General features: G+C 38.5%; 2 pseudogenes; one reads left to right on the top strand and one right to left on the bottom strand.

Annotated features, from left to right (window-relative positions):
* Positions 1–877: 877 nt before the first annotated feature.
* On the bottom strand, positions 878–1,841 carry LOC110212381 (casein kinase I pseudogene; annotated as a pseudogene).
* Positions 1,842–3,898: 2,057 nt separating this feature from the next.
* LOC110212343 (heme oxygenase 1-like) lies at positions 3,899–18,513 on the top strand (annotated as a pseudogene).
* The last annotated feature ends 3,073 nt before the right edge of the window (positions 18,514–21,586 follow it).

Genomic DNA, 21,586 nt, shown 5'->3' with positions numbered 1-21,586 from the left:
ACTGCGTGACTTGGGGCAAGTCATTTAACCCCAATTGCCTCCCCACCCCCCACCAAAGACAATAAAAAAGATAAAAAAGTATGGTATTCCCTACACTTAAAGAGCTGACATTCTACTGGAAGGAAGCAACATGTACAAAGATAATTATGCACAAAATATATACAAAGTAATTTTAAGAATATGGGACAGGCTAATAGTTAGGGGATCAGGATAGGCCTTAACCAGAAGTTGTTGCTTGAGGTGAACTTTTTTTTTTTTAATTTGAGAATTTTAATTCACATATACTCCCTGCCTGAAACTCCAAGCCAGTATCTTTGATCCAGGATTCTTCAAAGTCAACATCTCTAAGACAGACTGAAAAAAAAAAAAAGACAAAAATGCAACAATAAAAAGACAGAATTGTTTACATAGATTTAAGCCAATAATTTTTTAGCAAAATGATACAAAACTGTCTTAAACCAAGTAAAAGCTTTATAGTTACAGTACAATAATAATAAGGGATAGTGTAAGTTTACCACCAGTGGAGGGAAAAATGAAAAGACTCTGGATTAGGAGTTTGATTCTCTTTGCAAACTCTCTCTCTCTTACACTCTGGTTTTTCTTCCCAGCCTTGTTATAACTGAGTTCTTTGTGAGGGAGCATCAGATTTCAGCCCCTGGCAAAGGCAGCACTTTGAGTTTGTACAATTTAGGATATTTGTTGTTGTTATTGTTATTGCTTCCCCCATGAGCATCGCTGGGTAAAAAGGCCTGGAGAGCTCCTGGTGTTAAAGTTTTCTGCTCTAGATCGAGGGATGTTTCACTAGTAAAGCCACTGGTAGGTAACATAGTAGATCAACCATGCGATGTCTGCCCCTCCACTGCAAAAAGGAGATTTGTCATTGGTGCACGACAGACTGAACACCACTGGAAGTCACCCGACCAGGAATTTGTGAGGTTGATATATGAGAGGTATCATGTCAGCCTGTTAAATCAGAAGAGATATTGACTGAGGCACCACAATGCAGTCTCAAACTTTCTGCTTTCTTCCTATTCTAGAGATAGGATGAGGAGAGGTGTTAGCAGTATGTGAGGCAGGGGTGAGGGAAGTGGAAGGAGTGACATCTTGTGTTCCTTTGAATAGCTGGATTTTGGGAGTGTCTCAATTGGTCCTCTCGATCCTGGAGTTCCCTTTTGGCATCATCAGCTGTCCAGCTGGCACCAAATTTGAGCATGTTCCAGTCAAACACATAAGTCATAGGTAAAACCCTAGAGATAGTACAAGCTACTGAAGAGCTGTCTCAGGTAGGAATAGTCCGGTTTGTCATCAAAAAGCAATGAACAACAGAAATTCAGGTATGTGGCAAATTCAGAAGGGTAGCCTTTACATAATGCTTCAATGGGAGTGGACATTTTCTTTTCACTAATTGTTTTTTGTCTCTTGGTAGTAGCCTTCAGCTCCTACCAGGGTAGGAAGCCCAAACTGAAGTACATCAACACATAGCCCATGGATTCCAAGTCATCCCTTCCAGACTGTTCAATTCCAAGATAAGTCTTGATGGAGGCATAAAGAGTAGTTTTTGTGACATTTTTATTCTCAAGATACGGTATGTGCTGATGGGTCCTAACATCCCTGTACTTCTTGGCCAACCCAAAGTCTATGATGTAGACTAGGTTACCCTTTTTAATCCCCGAGTCTCATAAGAAAATAATCCAGCTTCACATACTACGAATGAAGTTCTTTGAATGTATGTATTCAATCTGACTAATCATCTGGTCACAAAGTAGCGGTACGGTTTTCAGACTGAATTTCCTCGAGCAGAATTTAAAGAGATCTTCAAGGCTTGGTCCCAAAAGCTCCATCACCAAGGCATTATAGTTCCTTTTTGCCCTACACCACTTAATTTTAGGAAAGCCCACTCCTCCCTGTATCGTTTGGTAGATTTCGCTATCAATATGGAGTTGAAGGTTTTGACCCATTTGAGCTTGATGGCCACTTCCGCTGCAGCAACGTCAGTACCTTCCCACCCATGTTTTCCTTACATTACTGATAAAAAGAGTTTCCGCTTGATTGTGGGGGCGGGGTGGCCCAAGGTCACACAGGGACTGGACACAGCACCCTGGGCCTCCTGCTGTCTCCACTGAGGACTCTAACCAAGGCTGCTGCTCTGGTAAAGTTGACGTTTGAGTTTTTAAGCCTAGTAAGAAAAACAGGAACTGAAGCAAGCAGGCGTCTGTGACGTGGAACTGCCAGGTTCTTTTCGGGTGTAGCCCTCTGCCAACACCGCATCGGCCTTGTTTGGACCTTTCCCCCGAAACGTATTGGGGAACACACGGCGGTCCCTGACAGAGCGGGCACAGAGGCTTTGGGAGAGATGCCGATCTTGGGGCCCAGACGGCACCAGCTGCCGGCTCTCAGCTCCACGGCGGGGTGGTCTTGGGCTCGGACCTGCCCCGCTCCCTCCCCTCCGGCCCTTTCCTGGGTCTGCGCTCCCGGAAGTTGGTGCCTTGGTGCGGCTTCCGGCTCCGCCCCCTCACGCCCGCTGTCACCATCGCTTTCCGCAGCCCAGCCGCTCCCAGCGCCTCAATCTGGGGCGGAGGGGACAGTCCAAGCGCCCCTCCCCTGCCGCGCCCGCGCCCGCCCTATTCTCCCTCTCCCCGTCACGGATGGACGCGGATCTTCTGGGCCTCAATCCCCCTTTCCCCGCCTAAAGGAGCTGACGCCATCGCGCTGTGACGTCACTTCCCCCACTTGAGGTGAACTTTGAAGGAAATAAAGGTTGTGTGAAAACGTGAAAGTGTAATGGTGCAATGTGACTTAAATTCATTAGCTCTGAGGCTCTTGACAAGGAGAGTCCAACTGCCAATTTTCAATACAGATGACAAACATTTGGGACGGTAAAACATTCTTCAGTTATTTTGAATCACCTCTGGGAGCTCTCTCCCAAGTCGTCTCTCTCATATTATGGATTAGGTCTTCAGAGAGATGACTGACTAGCCCTAAATTCAAGAATCTCTGTGGGTATACAAAACGTGCTTGCTTTCAACAATGAGCCAGTAGAAACAGCTCAGAACAAAGGAATTTAGGAAGACAGAATAATAAGAATAAGAGCTAAAAAATACTCCCTCCACAAGCCTGCAGTGTCATCTCTCAGAAATAGTGTCAGTGGGAAGAGTAGGGACTTTGACGGAGTAAATTTGTGGTGAGGCACACAGATAGCTAGGAAACATACAAGGCCACAGCAATTCATGCCGTTAGCACTCCTGGACCCCAATATCCTTTCTTATCTTGTTTTGTCCTCCATGTTTTTCTACCCTGAGTACAGTGTTTCTGCTGCTAGGCAGGTTGCTTGGCTGGGTTCCCGTTGTCAAGTTCTTTGCAGCTCAACTCCTGATTGCCAGGATAAATTATCTCTTAAATCAATATCTGGCTCTCTTCTCTGTTGATAAGAGCTAGATGACCTGCCAAGAACTGATCAAGTAGCTCCTGGTCAAACTCCATGGATGATGAGGGAGGGAGAAGAGAGAGGAATCTCACTCCCACCTTTCATGCTCCAAGTTAGAAGTGCAAGGAGAAAAGTAAAGATGAGGAATTCCTGTCATGATAGATTTTCAATGGGAGATAGATCTTCCAGCTCCCACATAACTTTGCCAGCAAAACCGTGAAGTTTGCACCAAAACAAATAACGACCAAGAAATTCAAGGAATGTATGACTTCTTCTGCCCATAACTTCAGAAAAAGTCAGCCAGAAGCCCATGGTCAATAGCAAAGTCAGAACAAGTACAGGATAGCCTCCCAGCATGACAAGAAATAAGACCCAGGGAGCTTGCAAGGCTCCGTGTCCAGAGGCAAGAAGAAGAAAGGGCTCTCCTGAGACATTCCCAGGTTTGGTACCACTGGAACTCTGAAGAGCAGCAGTATGGGGCAATCAGCATGGTATTTCGGCTGCTTTGACGATGACAGCAAAGGCTCAGGGTTTGCTAGTTTGCTAAGGTTGTTAATACTCTGTTCTGAGACACCAGAGAGTGCCCTGAAGACCCACCAATCTGAACCTTCGAGATTCAGGGAGCCTAAGAATGAGAGGTGTCAGTCATTGCAAGAGGCCTAGGGTCTCAGGGCCAACCAGGGCCACACTCAGAATTTTAATTGGGCCTGAAATATGGCTCTGGAACAAAGCCTCAGTTCAGGAAATAAAACTATAGAGAAATGAGTAAATCAAATAAGAAATCAACTCATATCAAGTATTATCGCAAATCTAGAAATTCATAAAAAAGGAGAAAGTAATTTTACAACTACAAGCAGACTTAAATAAAAATTTTCTATAAGAATTACATGCATACCTAGAAGAAATGAATTAAGGGATAAAAAGTGAAATAAAAGCTTTTGAGGAACAATTTAGAAGAAAAATAAGTAGCTTAAAATCATACTCATTGAAAACTAGAGTAGATCAAACAAATGAATTACTCAAAGAGAAATAGAACAAAAATATTGAAAAGTGTTTTTCAGAATTTTAAGATATTTGATATAAATTCAACTTAATTAAAAAAAATGGTCGTGATAATTTAAGGACAATTAGATTCTGCATACCTGTGACCTAAAGATTCTACCAGTAGGAATATGTATCCCAAGGAGGTCACCGGTAAGAAAACACTCACATACATGAAAATAGTTATAGCTATGATTTTTTTGTTGTAGCAAAGAACTGGAAACAAAGTAGATGCCCTTCGATTGGGAAATGGCTAAATGAATTCTGATTATATATGAATGTAATATACAATATAAATACAATGAATATGAATTAATGAATATATTATATGAACATGATATATAATACGTGTTTAATAGGTACCTGACTACAATGGAATATTACTGTGGTATACAAAATGATTAACATGATGAATATTGGAAAAGCCTGGAAAGGCCTACTTGAATTGATATCAAGACAAGTAAGCAGAGCCAAGAGAACAATATCTACAATGACTGTAACAAGGGAAATGGAAAGAACAGTAATCATGAAACAATCGGAAGTGAATGTTACAAAATTATGAAGAATAAGCATAGACCCGAAGGAGAGATGTTTGCCAAGGGAGGAGGTTCACAGGTATGGAACATCATATTTATTTTCAGACTTTTTCAATGTGATGATGTTTGCTGATTTTTTTTCTTCATCTTTTCTTTCTTTTTTCCTTTAAAATATTCATTATATGGGAGGGCTCTCTCTGAAGGGCAGCCAAGGGATAATGGGATAAATTTTATTAATGTAAAACAGAAGGTATCAAAATTTATTTTTTCAAAAATAATAACTTGACTCCCTGAAAACCATGAATTTTAAAAAGAAAAAAAACCTGGACACTATTTTTCAAGAAATTATAAATGAAAACTGCCTAGATTTATTAGGATCAGTAGTTAAAGAAAGATGAAAGAATCCACAAATCACTTCTTGAAAGTGCCTTCAGAAAAACAACAACAACAACAACACACAGGAATGTCATAGCCAAAATTCAGAGCTCCCATATTAAAAAAAAAATACTGTAAAGATGCAGAAAGAGTTAAAGTTCCAAAGAAACAGGATCACACAAGACCTTATAGATATTACTAAAACTGAGAAGAGGTCTTGCGATAAAATATTCCAAAATTCAAAAGCTTGATAAGCTTAGGACCAAAAATAATTTACATTGCAAAGCTGGATATAATCCTACAGGGGGAAAAATGACTTTTAACAGAACAGGATATTCAAGCGTTACTGATGAAAAGACCAGAGCTGAGAAGGAACCAAAGAGGCCAGAGAAACCTAAAATGATAAATTTATTTGAGTAGTTGAATGTATCTGTATAATGATGTAATGTCAACCCTCTACCTAAAGTGAGAAGAACCAAGGGTTCCTTCAGAAAATTAATGTCTTTTTTTCTTTTTCTTTTTATTAATTTATTTTGATTTATCAACAATCACTTCCATAAGCTTTTGAGTTTTAATGTTTTCTCCTCCTCCCTCCCCAAGAGGGCCTGCAATCTGATATAAGCTATACATATACATTCCTATTAAACATATTTTCACATTAGTGATGTTATAAGGAAGAATTAGAACCAATAGGAGGAACAGTCAGAAAGAGGAAACAAAACAAAACAGAAGGAAAAAAAAGAGCAAATAGCATGCTTCGATCTACATTCAAACTCCATAGTTCTTTCTTTGGATGTGGATAGCATTTTCCATTATGAGACCTTTGGAGGTGTCTTAGATCCTTGCATTGCTGAGAAGAGCTAAGTCTATCAACGTTAGTTATTGCACAACATGGCTGTTACTATGTGCGCGTTCTCCTGGTTCTGCTCACTTCACTCAGCGTCAGTCCATACAAGGCTTTCCAGGTTTTTCTGAAGTCAACCTGCTCATCATTTCTTATAGCACAATAGTATTCCATTACATTCATATACCACAGCTTGTTCAGCCATTCCCCAATTGAATTTCCAATTCTTTGCCACCACAAAAAAGAGCTGCTATAAATATTTTTGTATAAGTGGGTCCTTTCCCCATTTATGTGATCTCTTTGGGATACAGCCCTAGAAGTGCTATTGCTGGGTCAAAGGGTATGCACATTCTTATAGCCTTTGATCATAGTTCCAAATTGCTCTTCAGAATGGTTGGATCATTTCACAGCTCTACCAACAATGCATTAGTGTTCCAAGAAAATGTCTTGAAAATTAGTGAGAAAATTAATGTCTTGAAAAGTTATTAAATTTAAAGAAAAGTAGGCCTAGGAGTGGGTTAGTTTGGTTCTGAAGGTTTAAAGAGAGGAAAGAGAAGGAAGAAAACAATGTATTAATATAGAGAGGAGGAGGTGGTAGAACATGCTATTTCTCATAATTTGAATACATCTGAAGACAAGTATACAAATTTTTGTTAATTTTTTTAGTTAATGAAATGAAATAAAATAAAACAAAACACACAGTAAACTAGAAATCCTTAAACTAAGACATCTAGATTTGGACTCAGATGTCTTGACCCTGCCACTTGTTACTTTGAATTATCAATTCCTTTCATGTCTCTGGTCATGTTTCATAAAGGGGCTTGACTAGGTAACATTTAAAAAATGGAAATACTTATTTGGAAAAGAAAACTGTTTAAAATCTTTAACATATTTGTTTTGATGGAGGGCAGAGAAATCTTTTAGTTTTGTCTTTTTAAAGGTTTGCATATGAGGGACATGAATATTATTTCTTAGGCACAAATAAAAAGTCAACTAAAAAAAAAAGACAAAGGGCACAGCCAAGATGATAGAGTAAAAGCAGGTGACTGCTTGAGTTCTCACCCAAACCCCTCCAAATACCTGTAAAAAATGACTCTAAACAAATTCTAGAGCAGCAGAATCCACAAAAAGACAGAGTAAAACTAATTTCCAGCCCACTACAACCTGGATGGTTGATGGGAAAGGTCTGTGGTGCTAGGCTGGGAGAGAAGTGCAGTTCAGCATGGGCTGGTCAGGCAAAGACAGGACCTTAACTAACCTGGAGCAGGCCTCAGGGGACTGAATCACCAGCAGCTGTGGCAGTTTCCAGACTTATCAACCCACAATGCCAGACAACTTAGAAGATCAGTAGGAAAGGTCTGTTGGACCTGAGTGAGAAAGCAGCACAGTCCTCCCCAGCTCAGGTACAGTCCCGGAGTAGTGGTGGAGGCTGGTTCCGAAGCTCTTGGCTTAGTGAAGGTATTGAGCAGTTGATCAGAGAGGGATTGCAGGGATCTCTTTGCTGGCAGTGAGGCAGGATTATCTTGCTTTGTCCATGCTTGGATCTGGGTCACAGTTCTGGGTGGCGGTCCTGCGGCAAGGAGGAGAGCAGAGATTGTGGCAACAGTGAAGAGAGAATCCTCCTCATAGTTCCAAGGCAGAAAAGAGTGCGTATGGTCACTCATAGACCACAGCACAGGCCAGGAAAAAAGTAAACACCTCTCCTTTGATCATACTGCCTTGAAAGAACTGACAATTTACAGGTCCCTCAAAGTATATCTAAAAAGAGCTGCACAAAACCCCTGAAGCTTGGGGCAGTACACCCTATACACTGGAAGCAGAGCCTTAGCTGGGAATTGGCTGGGAACATGAACAAACATTGGGATGAAACCTCAGACTACAGAATCTTACTTTGGTGATAAAGAAGATCAAAACATACAACCAGAAGAAGACAACAAAGTTAAAGCTCCTATATCCAAAGCCTCCAATAAAAATATGAATTGATCCTAGGCCACGGAAGAGCTCAAAAAGGGTTTTGAGAAGCAAGTAAAAGAAGTAGAGGAAAAATTGGGAAGAGAAATGAGAGTGATGCAAGAAAATAATGAAAAACTAGTCAACAGCTTGCTAAAGGAGACCCCAAAAAATACTGAAGAAAATAACACCTTAAAAATAGACTAACACAAATGGCAAAAGAGATCCAAAAAGCCAATGAGGAGAAGAATGCCTTAAAAAAGCAGAATTGGCCAAATGGAAAAGGAGGTCCAGAAGCTCACTGAAGATAATAATTCCTTAAAAATTAGAATGCAGTAAATGGAAGCTAATGACTCGAGAATCATAATCAATAAATTATAAAACAAAATGAAAACAATGAAAACAATGTGAAGTATCTCATTGGAAAATGAGAAAAAACTGATCTGGAAAATAGATCTGGGAGAGAGAATTTAAAAAATTATTGGACTACCTGAAAGGCAGGATTAAAAAAGCCTAGATATCAACTTTTAAAAAATTATCAAGGAAAACTGACCTGATATTCTAGAACCAGAGAGTAAAATAAAAATGGGAAGAATCCTCCAATCCTCCTGAAAGAGATCCCCAAAGGAAAACCCCTAGGAATATTATAGCCAAATTCCACAGGTCCCAGGTCAAGTAGAAAATATTGCAAGCAGCCAGAAAGCATCAATTCAAGTATTATGGAAGACAATCAGGATAGCACAAGATACAGCAGCTTCTGCATTAAGGGAACAGAGGGCTTAGAATATGATATCCCAGAGGTCAAGGGAGCTAGGACTAAAACCAAGAATCACCTACACAGTAAAACTGAGTATAATCCTTCGGGGCGGGGGGGGGGAATAAACACTCAGTGTAATAGAGGACTTTTTAGCATTCTTGCTGAAAAGACCAGAGCTGAATAAAAAATTTGACTTTCAAATACAAGAGAATCATGAAAAGATAAACAGGAAAGGGAAATTATAAGGGACTTATTGAAGTTGAACCGTTTGCATTCCTACATGGAAAGATGGTATTTGTAACTCATAAGACGTTTCTCAGTATCAGGGCAGTTGGAGGAAACACACACACACACACAAACGCACACAAATACAAACACATATACACATACATACACACACACACACACACATATAGTCAACTCACAGGGTGAAGGGAAGAGCAGAATGGGGTAAATTATCTCACATAAAAGAGGCAAGAAAAAGCATTTACAGTCTAGGGGAAGAGGGGGAATGTGAGTGGGAATGAGTGAATCTTACTCTCATCAGATCTGGCTTAAGGAGGGAATAACATACATACTCATTTGGGTGTGGAAATCTATCTTACCTTACAGAAAATGGGGGGGGAGGGGAAGGGGATGGTAGATGGGGGAGGGAGTGATCAGAAGCAAACACTTTTGAGAAGGGACAGGGTCAAAGGAGAGAATAGAATAAAGGGAGGGTGGGATAGGATGGAGGGAAATATAGTTAGTCTTTCACAACATGACTATTATGAAAGTGTTTTGCCTGACTACACTTGTATAACCTTTATTGAATTGCTCGCCTTCTCAATGAGGGTGGGTGAGGAGGGAGGAAGGAAGAGAATTTGAAATTCAAAGTTTTTAAAATATATATTAAAAATTGTTTTTATGTGCAACTGGGAAATAAGATATACAGGCAATGGAGTATAGAAATCTATCGTGCCTTATAGGAAAATGGGAGGGGAAGGGGATAAAAGAAGGAGAAGTGATAGAAGGGAGAGCAGATTGGGGGAGGGGTATTCAGCATGCATTCTGTTTTGGGGTGGGGGAGGGGAGAAATACAGAGAAAATTTGGAACTCAAAATCTTGTGGAAGTGAATGTTGAAAACTAAAAATAAACAAATTTAAAAAATAAAAAGAAAGAGTGATCTCTTGCGAAAAGATGAATTCTTCTTCAATAGGTCTTTCCTTTATTGACTGTTTCTAGGACTTGCAAGCTGAATGTTTAAAAGCCACCAAAGGTATTACTGATTTTCAGCCAGCCAATTGCAAGCTTCCTTTGAATTCCATAAAGGAGTACTCCTAAACACTTCTTAAAGGGACAATTAAAATGAAAACTTGTTTTGCTCTTTGTGTAAGACATTAACACTTTGTTATCTTCCTTATCTGGGATTTCACCAACTGGGTGAAAAAGGAATTCAAATGATCAGGGATGATGTATTCACTCCTCACTTCACTGTAATTCTGGCACCTTGCCAGAGATGTTAAGCATTAATCATGTATCTAAATGTAATGGGAGCTCTGACTACTTCAAATAGGGAAGTGATATGGAAATTTAAAACACAGAGAGGGATTTTGCACAAACGCAAAACATTGAAAAGTCGAAAAGGAAGTTGCTTTTAACTCTTTTGACAAATTATTCTATATTTATTCACTTCACAATAAGGAAGTAGAGGTAAACATTACAGATCTGAAATGACCTTATGAAAATATCAGGAAAGATTCTGAAATTTTTTGATGTGCTTTATTGAGATGTCTGTGTTTGTTGATGTGCATGATAAAAAAGGAGCTACTTTCTAGTATTTGAGAAGGCTAATAAGAATGGAGCTATGCCCTTTGTGCAGGCTATTTGATAATTGCTATTTGTATCCAAATAGAACTTGACCACATATAGGTCAGAAGATGTCATAGCCGTCATTTCTCAGTAAAGGGCTCAGTGCCCAGCTTTTAAAACAATACTTCATCTTATTGTATTTCTTGATGGATTTCTGTCTGCTAGTATCACAACTGAAGATCTATCTGAACACTATATGATATTATACATTTTAGGAGCTTTATGATGGTTTGTCAAGATCTGCCTCGTTTTTCTGCAGAGAAGCTAGTGTAAAGATGCAGACAAGATATGGCAATAAGGCAAAACAAAAGATTAAAGTAAATAAGCAATATGCTAGATGAGTTTCTAAAATTTTCCAATCATCTGGGGCTAAGACGGATAAAGTTGAACAATCCAGTGGCTTTAGACTGGACTTAAAAAGAAGATTAATTAGTCTTTAGAAGATAAAGTAGATAAATCTTGCCAAGATGAGCTGTCTTAGGTCTGAAAAGCTGACAAAAAAGATAAACCAAAGAGATATAAACGTGCAATATGAACAGTTGGATGAGAGCTTCCAGCAACTTGTTACAGATTACCAAAGGATAATAGAACAACTTGCTTGAGGTGAAAGATTTTATCTTGCTTTATGGAAAATCTTCTATATATGTTGCTATGAAACCTCTGGAATATTTTCTCAGTTGGAAATTTTTATGTAAATTTTTAATAAGAAAGGGCATTTTATTATTTCTTTACTTGAATATTTAATATTGGAGAGGTTGTATATTTAAAAACATGGTTTTGATGTAGGAGTACTTCATGCTGAATAAACCTGGTATAGCTTCTGGGAGAAAAAAAAGGAAAGGGTTAGGAAGCCTTAAATATGAATCTAATGTGACTGAATGGATTAATAATTCAGAGAACCAGGAGCAAATATTTATGTAGGTTAATAAGATGCTCCACCTTCCACTTCTACAATTGGCATTGATGAAGAATCCTCAAAAACCTTCCAGTTGTATCACAAATTTTCCACAAATTCATCCTGTTTTATGTATTTCTATTTTTTAAAAAAGAGCATTAGCTCCTTTCCCCCCCTTCTTTTTGCTTCCATGCTCCTGAACACACACTTGTATATCTATTAGCATTCTTGTCTTTTATAAGATGGTAAAGTAACTGCATTTGTTCCTTCCAAATAATAAAATTAATGTATTAAACAAATATTCTTCCATGTATTTTCAATTTAAAATTACTGCAATGCATGGGAGCAAATGACAGCAATAACTGATTGAAAAAATTATAATCAACAAAAATAACCTCATTGTTCTGTTATATGTAAATAGGCCTCCCCCTCCAAAACAAACAAAACCTAACTCCATGGGTTTATGATGTCATCAGGATTCTACAACAGTTGCAAGGCTTATTAAAAGCAAATATAGTTATATATAGGAGTATTATATTGTTAGGAATGATAAAATTTGACCTAAGGGGGAAAATTAAGCTTTACAAACATGACTCAGCTTTAATCTGAGAATTAGAATTCACACGAACAATGAGGGAATTGAATAGTTCTCAATTTCATTGGCCACACTTGATTTGTTTTTTGCTTAGCTTTTTTCGGGGGATATGTTGGGGGAGGAACTAGACCCATGACTTCATCAGTTCAGAGAGCTACTTGTAGAGAAAACTCCCTTTACCAAAAAATGTCTGTGACCATTTTAGAACTCTAATCATAGAGAGTTATGTAGAGAATTGAGAGACTAATTAATTGTCCCAAGATCATAGGGCCAGTATATGAATGATTGGACTTGAACTCAAGTTATCTTCACTTCAAGGCCAGGTTTCTATTCATTCTGCTAAACTGAATAATAGACTTTGGAGGCTTTGCTCTTTATATGATCCTAGATGAGCTGTTAAATTAGGCCCTAGCTATCATTTTTAAAAACATTCCCTTTTTGAGATAAATAAGAGTACTAAAAATACAAAAGTTGGACATATTATATTGTGTGTGTACGTGTGTGTGTATGTGTTTGTGTGTTAAGGGAGAAGGTGTTTTATTCATGAAATGGAAAAAAAAAAACCCTTTCTATTTTTATTGTATGAAATGGTTTGGAGAACTGATGAGAAGTGCTGTCTTATTGAAGGTCAATTTGGAATCTCTGTAGTCTTCTGAGATGTCGATCTCAAGATTCTAAAAGAGAATTTGACTCTAGGATGCACTAGATACAATCACTGCATAATGCCTAACATGTGACTAAAAGTGGGAAACCTCCAGATGTTTGAAATTTTATGGGTTTAATGACCTATTTGGCTTACAACTAGATAGCTGTTAATGTGTAAACATAACTATGTCAAAAAGTGTCTTCAAAGAGACTGTTATGTGCTCAGAGGAATTTTTTTCATTTAAAAATAGTTTTTTCTACGTGGAGCAAGAAAAAAAACACAGCAACTTGAACTTGTTCTCATCAAAATCCAACATTCCAATGAATGCTGGCAGGCTATATGAATGTTGCTTTCTTCATTGTTTTTCCAGTTCTATCTCTTACTACACACCAAAATTTTAAAGCACAGTAAAAGAAATTGAATTTAAAATGGCAAGTGAATGAAATGAGACTTCTAATGTATTTTCTTAATCCTTAATGAATTATACCAAACATCACTACTGATCCATTAATCAATATTTATTAAGTACCTGCTATGTTCCAGGCATAGTGCTAAGTGCTGAAGATAGAAAAAGAGGCAAAGTATGGTCCCTGCTCTAAAGGAGCTTACAATCTAATAGGGGAGACAATGTGCAAACAAATACATAACCGGATTTAAAGGAAATAATTAACAAAGGGAAAGCACTTGAATTAAGAGTGGTTGGAAAAGGCTTCTTGTAAAAGATGAAATTTTAGTTGGAATTTAAAGGAAATCAAGAAAGTCAATAGGTAGAGTTAAAGAGAGTTTTCTAGGCATGGGGCATAGTCAAGAGAAAATGCCCAGAACTGAAAGGTGGACTGTCTTGCTTGTGGAACAGCCTGGAGGCCAGTGCCCCTAGACTGAAAAGTATGTAGTGGGGAGTGTGGTGTAAGAAGACTGGAAAGGTAAGAGGAGACTATGTTATGAAGAACATTCAGTGTCAAGTAGAAAATTTTGTATTTGATCCTGGAGATGACTGGGAGCCACTGGAGTTTACTGAGTGGAGTATTGACATGGTTAGACCAGTGCTTTAGAAAAATCACCATGGCAATTGAAGGATGGAAAAGAAAGAATAGGGAGAAACTTGAGGATGGCAGACCCACCAGCAGAATACTGAAATAGTCCATATGTAAGGTGATGAGGGCTGTCTCTATAGTAGCGGCGGTGTCGAAGGAGAGAAGGGGGAGTATTTGAGAGACATTGCAGAGGTGAAATTGAGTGTACTTGGCAAAAGCTTGAATATGGTGGGTGAGCCATAGAGAGGAGTAGAGGATAACTTCTAGGTTGTGAGCCTGAGGAAGTGGGAGTGTCCTTTACAGTAAGAGGGATGGTAGGAGGGGAGGGGTTTTACAGAGAAAGATAATAAGTTCTGTTTTGGACACATTTAGTTTAATATTGTTCTACATCAAGGCCTTGAGGGCCAGCCTGCATTTGAACATATGCCTTTTCCTATGGTCAGAATAGAAATTTTAAAACATTTCACTCATATTTGTGGTTAACAATTATAAGACAATTAAGCTTTCTGTATGAGCAATCATTCTAACAGTAGTTATTTAGATAAAACAGTTTTGTTTTTTATTTGTTTTTGTGGGAAAGTGTTTTTTCATGAATGATGATGTAATTCTGCCTCCATAGCTACATCCACATCTGTACCTATAACTATAGCATCTGTACCTCTCTAAAGATGCACATACATGTGTGTGTGCATGTGTACACACACACATGCAGCAATGTGAATTAGAAAACTAAATTTAGAGTCTAGAAGACCTAAATTCAAATCTATCCTTGACACTTTTCTAGCTGTTGTGTCCCCAGGCCAGTTACTTAACCTCTATGTTCCTCAGGCTACACTTTGGGAATTATGTATTAAGCCACTGAGGGCTTTTGTATTTATGTCCTATTCCAGAAATTTCCCAGACAGGAAATGATAAATCCCTCAAGGATTTGTATATAGAAATGTATGAGAAATCAAGAATTCCTTGGGAAATTCCAATTTTACTTAGAGGAACAATTTCTTTTTTAAAAAATAAGAATTAAGTTTACTAGTCAAAGAATCATTACTTATTATTTCTTCTTTAAAGAAAAAAGCCACATGAATTTAGGTAAGTTTGTGTAGATTTAGAACATTTGAACAATCTAATAACAATATTGGCCTGAGAAGTTAAGGAAGACAGTTCTTGATAAAAAACAACAACAAGATTTGTCTGTGTATATGTTTATATGTGTGTGTATGTGTATTTATATACACACATATGTCATTTATCTGTGTATATATCAAAGTGTACATTAGAAATAGGCATCACGTATAAAAAATAGAATTTAATAAATATGTATTACATATTGTTATAATATGTTATATTTTACATATGTTATATTTAATCACTGTATGTTAGAACATATTTGTAATATGTGAAATATAAATGTAAAAAAAGTGTAAGATAGCTTTTTTGAATCATCCTAATTTTTGAACTTTTGAACTAGAAGTCAGGCTGTCATGAATCCATTGAGAAAAATCCTGTATAACTTCAAACATGATTAATTCAGCCAATGAGTAATGTTGGTGGGATTTGGAAGAAAATATAACCCACTTCTCTCAGATAGGTGAGGACTGTGGGGGCCAGTCAGAAAATGACATGCCCAAGGGAGAATACTAAGTTAGAAGTAGAGCCTGTATAAAAACTGAGTATTCTTAAAAGCTTGCTGTCATACAGGTGGTTTTCTTTTACTTTTTAAAACATTTATTTTTTTCATTATGCTACTTAATCTTTTCCTACTTTAGGAACATAAAAGGAAAAGTTTTTTTTTCTTTTTCATTTTTTCTTTCTGAAGTTTTATAGAGTAAATTGTTCCAGAAGGTGGACAACCAGATTTTATCTATGCTTATTCTCACCTGTAGATATTACAAAGAATATCCTGGTGAAATTTTGTGAAATCATTTCTCTCTCCCCAGCTCACTCTCAGTATTGTTGTTCTGTTGGTTCCTCTTCCCTGAAACCAGTTAATCAAGTGCTCTAACAAAGCTCAGTCATAGGCCTTGAACTTTTCCTTTAAGATAGCTAATTGCTATGGTAGATGCAGCAGTTAAGTTAGACTCAGGAAGAGCTATTCTGGGTTAGGAATTTACTAACATTGTGAACCTGGGTTAGTCTTTGTGACTCTGTGCCTCAGTTTCCTTATCTATGATCTGAGTGGATAGGATCAATAACTCTAAGGTCCCTTCCACATCTGAATCTGTCATACTATGATTTTATGCATAGAAAAGTAACTGTATTTGGACATCACATAAAAGTTTGATTTAAACCTATTTTTGGTTCCTCTACAAACCAAATATAGCTTTCAGAAAATATAGGAAATGTAGGAGAAATGATTGATTCCTTTGTTTGGCTTCCCTGAGCTCTAAGTATTTTCTTTCATTTAAGAAAATAAAATATTCAGGGGAAAGTGATCTCCCCTGTACACATCTTGCCTTAATCCCCATTATTCTTCTCCTCCTTTTTCTGATTATAGGATATGGACCACTGGAGAGTAAAATTAAAACAAAATGCAAAAAGATGGTCATAAAAAGTATTTAAGACTTTTTTTCCTTTTAAAAAGAAAATGCATGGCCACTCGTAACAAAACTGATCATTTTCATTGCTATTACAATTTACATTTGCTGAATAGCTTTAAACCTCAATGAAGTGAATACGTTTAAAAGACATATGTGACTTTAATGAAATGAGACGTGATATTAGTCACATTAGAATGTGAGCTCCTTTAGGGCAGGGACTATGTATTTTTTTTCCTCTAAATGCACTTCAGTACTTAACCCAGTGTCTCATAACAACTGCTTAATAAATGCTTGTTGACTGACTGCATTTATTGAGAAAACATACACACATACATATACATATTAGCATTTCATTAATTTTTAATTACTCTTTATAAATAATTATTCATATGATTTTTTATTTTGCTAAATATTTCAAGTTTAAATATTTGTGAATGAGATTCTAAGTATTTTTGCTAAAGAAAAAAAAAGACTTGTTAAGAAAAGTATATTTCTTAGAATACTTGACACTAGCCAAGAGCACAGCTCAGGTAGGTGGCACAGTGGACAGAGTGCTGGGCCTGGAGTGAGAAAAACTCATTTTACAGAGTTCAAATCTGGTCTCATGTGCTTAGTAGCTGTGTGACCCTGGGCAAGTCACTTAACCCTGTTTGCTTCAGTTCCTCATCTGTAAAATGAGCTAGAGAAAGAAATGGCAAACCACTCCAGTATCCATGCCAAGAAAATCCCAAATGGAGTCATGAAAAGTTAGACACGACTGAAAATGACTGAACAACAGCCAAGTGATCATAGGACTATCAGTCAAATGAGCCTTAATTAACTTAGAAAATAGTTACAAAGTCAGAGGATTAATTTCTGTGGAACAATGAAGAATGAGAACGACTCCCAGCAAAGAGGGAAAAACAAAACTGCCTAGATGAGACAGTAATTTTCTTTTTTTTAATGATACAGTAGGCCACAATAGAATAAATGTGAGGCAATAAGGCTTTTGAAAACAAGGCTGGACACACCCACAGAGTATTAAAGCTGGCAGTGGGGCAGTGGCTCAAACACATCCTTCCACTCCGCTCCTGGGATTTTGGAGACAGTGGAGCGGGCAGCTTTGGGCACTTCGAGCTAGGGCACTCCTGACCAAGGGAAGCACAGACAGGAGCTGGGAGAGGTGAGTGAAGAAAGAGGAGATTGCGATGGAAACTACCAAGACAAAAGTAGCCTGACAGCATGCCTCAGGATTTATCAGAGGCCCTGAAAGAAGCCACAAAGGAGGTTCATACCCAGGCTGAGAATGTGGAATTCCTCAAGAATTCCCAGATGGTGATGTCTTCTCTGTATCACATCTGTTTGGCCTTGGAAGAGGAGCTGAAGCTGAACAAGACCCACCCTGCCCTCACCCCCATCTCCTTCCCTGAAGGGTTGAACCCATACCTACGCTGGAGCAGAACAATGAGCTCTGGTAAGGCCCCCAATGGAGAATGGAGATCCCTTACATGGCAGCCACAGAGAAGAATGTGAATCGGCTTTGTGACTTAGGCTGCACTGAAGCCAAGCTGCTGGTGACCCATGCCTACACACATTACTTGGTGGACCTATCTGGGGGTCGGATCCTTAAGAAGATTGCCCAGAAGTCTCTGGGGCTCCCCAGCACAGGGGAAGGGGTGGTCTTCTTCAGTTTCCTGTCTATCACAAATGCCACCAAATTCAAGCAACTTTACCATTCCTGAATGAATGCCATTGAGATGAACCCAGCCACCAAGAAGAAGGTGGTGGAGGAGGCACAGGCATCCTTCCTCCTGAACATCCAAATGTTTGAGAAGCTTCAGGAGTTATTACACGAGAACCAGGAGAATGGAAACGTTTTGGGGAAGCAGGAGTTTCAATAAAGGGCCTGCGACCAGGGACAAGGCCTGACTTCCACAGAGACTGCTGCTCAGAAGCCCCAGCAAAGTCTCCTCTCCCACTCACCCCTCCTCCATTGGATCCTCACCCTATCCGTTGTGGCCACTGTCGCTATGGAGTTCTATGCAATGTGAATGAAACAGAAAAGACACTTCGGGGGCAACCTCCCATGGCCTCCCCTGCTCAGCCTACAGACTGCTTCTGGTTCATGAAAATTCACCCTGTGGGCCTCTTCAAGTCTTTGTGGGTCAGGTTCTCCTTTACTGGAAAAGATGGAGGAGAGCCTCACACTGACCCAAAGCACCTCTGTCCTGAGGCACTTTAACTCAAGGGAGTCTTCAGGGGTCTGTGGCACTCTCTCCCAGTTCCTACCAAGAATCCCCCAGAGATCAAACTTCCAAAACTGACCTGCCCACGCTTCCCTGTTTGACCCAGGGGTGACCACTTTCCCTTTGGCTTGTACACCGGTTTATGCCTTTGCATTTGAGAATGTTGCATCTTGTTAGAAGCCAGTTTTCTGTGGGATTTTGTTTGGTCCAGTTTTCACAATTTTTGTTGTTGTTGTCATTGTTTTATTTTGTTTTTCCCCAGGGGGAGGAGTTTTCGCCTCATTTTGTTAGGGATGTGTTTATATGTGTGTGTGTTTTTCAATAACAGTGTTCTAGTATCAACATCCTTGAGCCTGTCTGTGTAAACTTTCAATAAACAGTGTTGTCTTAACTTCGGGAAAAAAAAAAAAAGTAAAAACAAGGCTGGTCAGAGTCAAGAAGGCAGAGAGAAGCCAGGAAGGTGCTTGTGCTCTCCCTATTTTTCCCTCAGAAACAATTCTGGAGTGATGGAATCCACAAAAAGACAGTGAAAAAATTTTCCAGTTCAAGATAGCTTAGAAGGACTTCAAGAAAGGTATGCTTCCTTGGGTAAAAGGGGAGCATAGCCCAACACAGACAGTGTCCAGGCAAGCCAGCAGGAGACTCTTAGCCATAGCACAGATAAGCAACCAAAGCCCCTTGGTTCTGGCTCAGCAGGCTAGTGGCATAGCAGGCCAGCTGTGAGGCTTCCAGTTACAATGCAACAGGCAAACTGCCAGCCCTAGAACCCTGGCACAACAAGCCTGACTAGGCTGGGCCACTTTAGTGTAGTAGGAAAGCTGTCATCACTGAGGCCCTGACACAGAAAGCCAGTGACCAGACCCCTAGCCTCCAGCACAACAAGTTTACCACATTGCCCCTTGAACTCCAGAAGCAGATCTCAACTTTAAAAAAAAAAAAAGAGCAAAAAATCAAAACAGAGCCCTGATGAAAGAAAGCTGCTATGGTGACAAGGAAGATCAAAACACAAACTGAAGAGGTACTACAATGCAAAATATCTACATGTCAAGCCTCACAGAGGAATAGTAACTGGTCTCAAGCCCAAAAAGACCTCTTGAAAGAGCTCAAAAAAGGAGTTTTTAAATCAAGTAAAAGAGGTAGGAGAAAAATTGGGGAAAGAAATGAGAGTTATGAAAGAGAATTATGAAAAAAAGAGTCAACCACTTGGAAAAAGAAGCAAAAAAGTTGACTGAGGAAAACAAATCCTTAAAAAAAAAAAACAGAATTGGCCAAATGGAAAAGGAGGCACAAAAGCTAACCAAAGAAAATGATTCCTTAAATATTAGAATTGGACAATGACTCTATGAGAAATCAAGAATCAGTCAAACAAAATCAAAAGAATGAAAAATAGAAGAAAATGTAAACATTTCACTGGAAAAATAACTGACCTGGAAAATAGATCCAGAAGGGATAATTTATGAATTATTGGACTACTTGAAAGGCATGATTAAAAAAAAAGCCTGAACAGCATCTTTTAAGAAATTATCAAGGAAAACTCCCCTGATATCCTAGAATCAGAAGGTAAAAGAGTCATTGAAAGAATCCACTGATCACCTCCTGAAAGAGACCCTAAAATTAAAACTCCAAGGACCATTGTAGCCAAATTCCAGTACTGTCAGGTCAAGGAAAAATACTACAAGCAGCCAGAAGAAAAAAATCAAATCTCAAAGCACCACAGTCAGGATCACACAAGACTTAGCAGCTTCTACATTAAAAGGTCAGAGGGGTTTGAATGTGATACTCCAGAAGGAAAAGGATCTTGGATTACAACTAAGAAACAACTACCCAGTAAAATTGAGCATAATCTTTTGGGGAAAAGATGGATATTCAGTGAAATAGAGGACTACCATACTTTCCTGATGAAAAGACCAGAGCTAAACAGAAAATCTTATCTTCAGATATAAGACTCAAGATAAGCATAAAATTGTAAATAGGAAAAAACAAAACAAAACATGCTATTCAATAAAGTTAAACTGTTTACATCCCTACATGAGAAGATACTTGTAATTCTTAAGAAATGTTATCTCTATTAGGGGAGTTAGGAGTATACTTAAACAGAAGGTGTGGATATAAATTTACTTTGATGTGATGAAAAAAATAATGGGTGAAAAAAGAATTGTACTGGAAGAAAAGGAAAGAGGGAGGCAGAATGGGGTAAATTACATCATATGAAGAGGAATGAAAGACCTGTTACAGGTAGAGGAAAAGAAGGGAAGGGTGAACATTATTTGAACCTTATTCTAATTGGATGTGGCTCAAAGAGAGAATAACATACTCAGTTGGGTATAAAAATGTATCTTACCCTATAGGGATGGAGTGGAAAGGGGAAAGAAAAGGGAGTGGGGCTGATAGGAGGGAGGGCAAATTGGTCAGAAGTGGTTAGAAGCAAAACACTGATGAGGAGGGAAAGGGTGAAAGGAGAGGGAAAAGGATAAATGGGATAAATAGGATGAAGAGAAAGACACAGTAAGTAATAATAACTGTGAATATGAATTGGATGAACTCTCTGATAAAATGGATGTGGATAGGAGAATGGATTAAAAGTTAGAATCCTACATTATATTGTTTACAAGAAACGTGTTTGAAGCAGAGAGACACACATAAAATAAAGGTAAAAGGCTGGAGAAGAAAATATTATGCTTCTGCTGAAGTGAAAAAAAAAAGAAGCAGGGTAGCGATTCTGATCTCAGAAGAAGCAAAAGCTAAAATAAGTAATTAAAAGAGGCAAGGAAGGAAAGTACATCTTGCTGTAAGGTGTGGTAGTCAATGAAGTAATATCAATGCCAAACATATATGCACCAAGCAATATAGCATCCAAATTCTTAAAGAGAAGTTATGT

Source organism: Phascolarctos cinereus, unplaced genomic scaffold (assembly GCF_003287225.1).
Source record: "Phascolarctos cinereus isolate Bilbo 61053 unplaced genomic scaffold, phaCin_HiC Scaffold_2;HRSCAF=192, whole genome shotgun sequence".
NCBI classification, from domain to species: Eukaryota; Metazoa; Chordata; class Mammalia; order Diprotodontia; family Phascolarctidae; genus Phascolarctos; species Phascolarctos cinereus.
The sequence above is the reverse complement of the archived record's forward strand: the minus strand, read 5'-3'. Positions and strand labels throughout refer to the sequence as shown.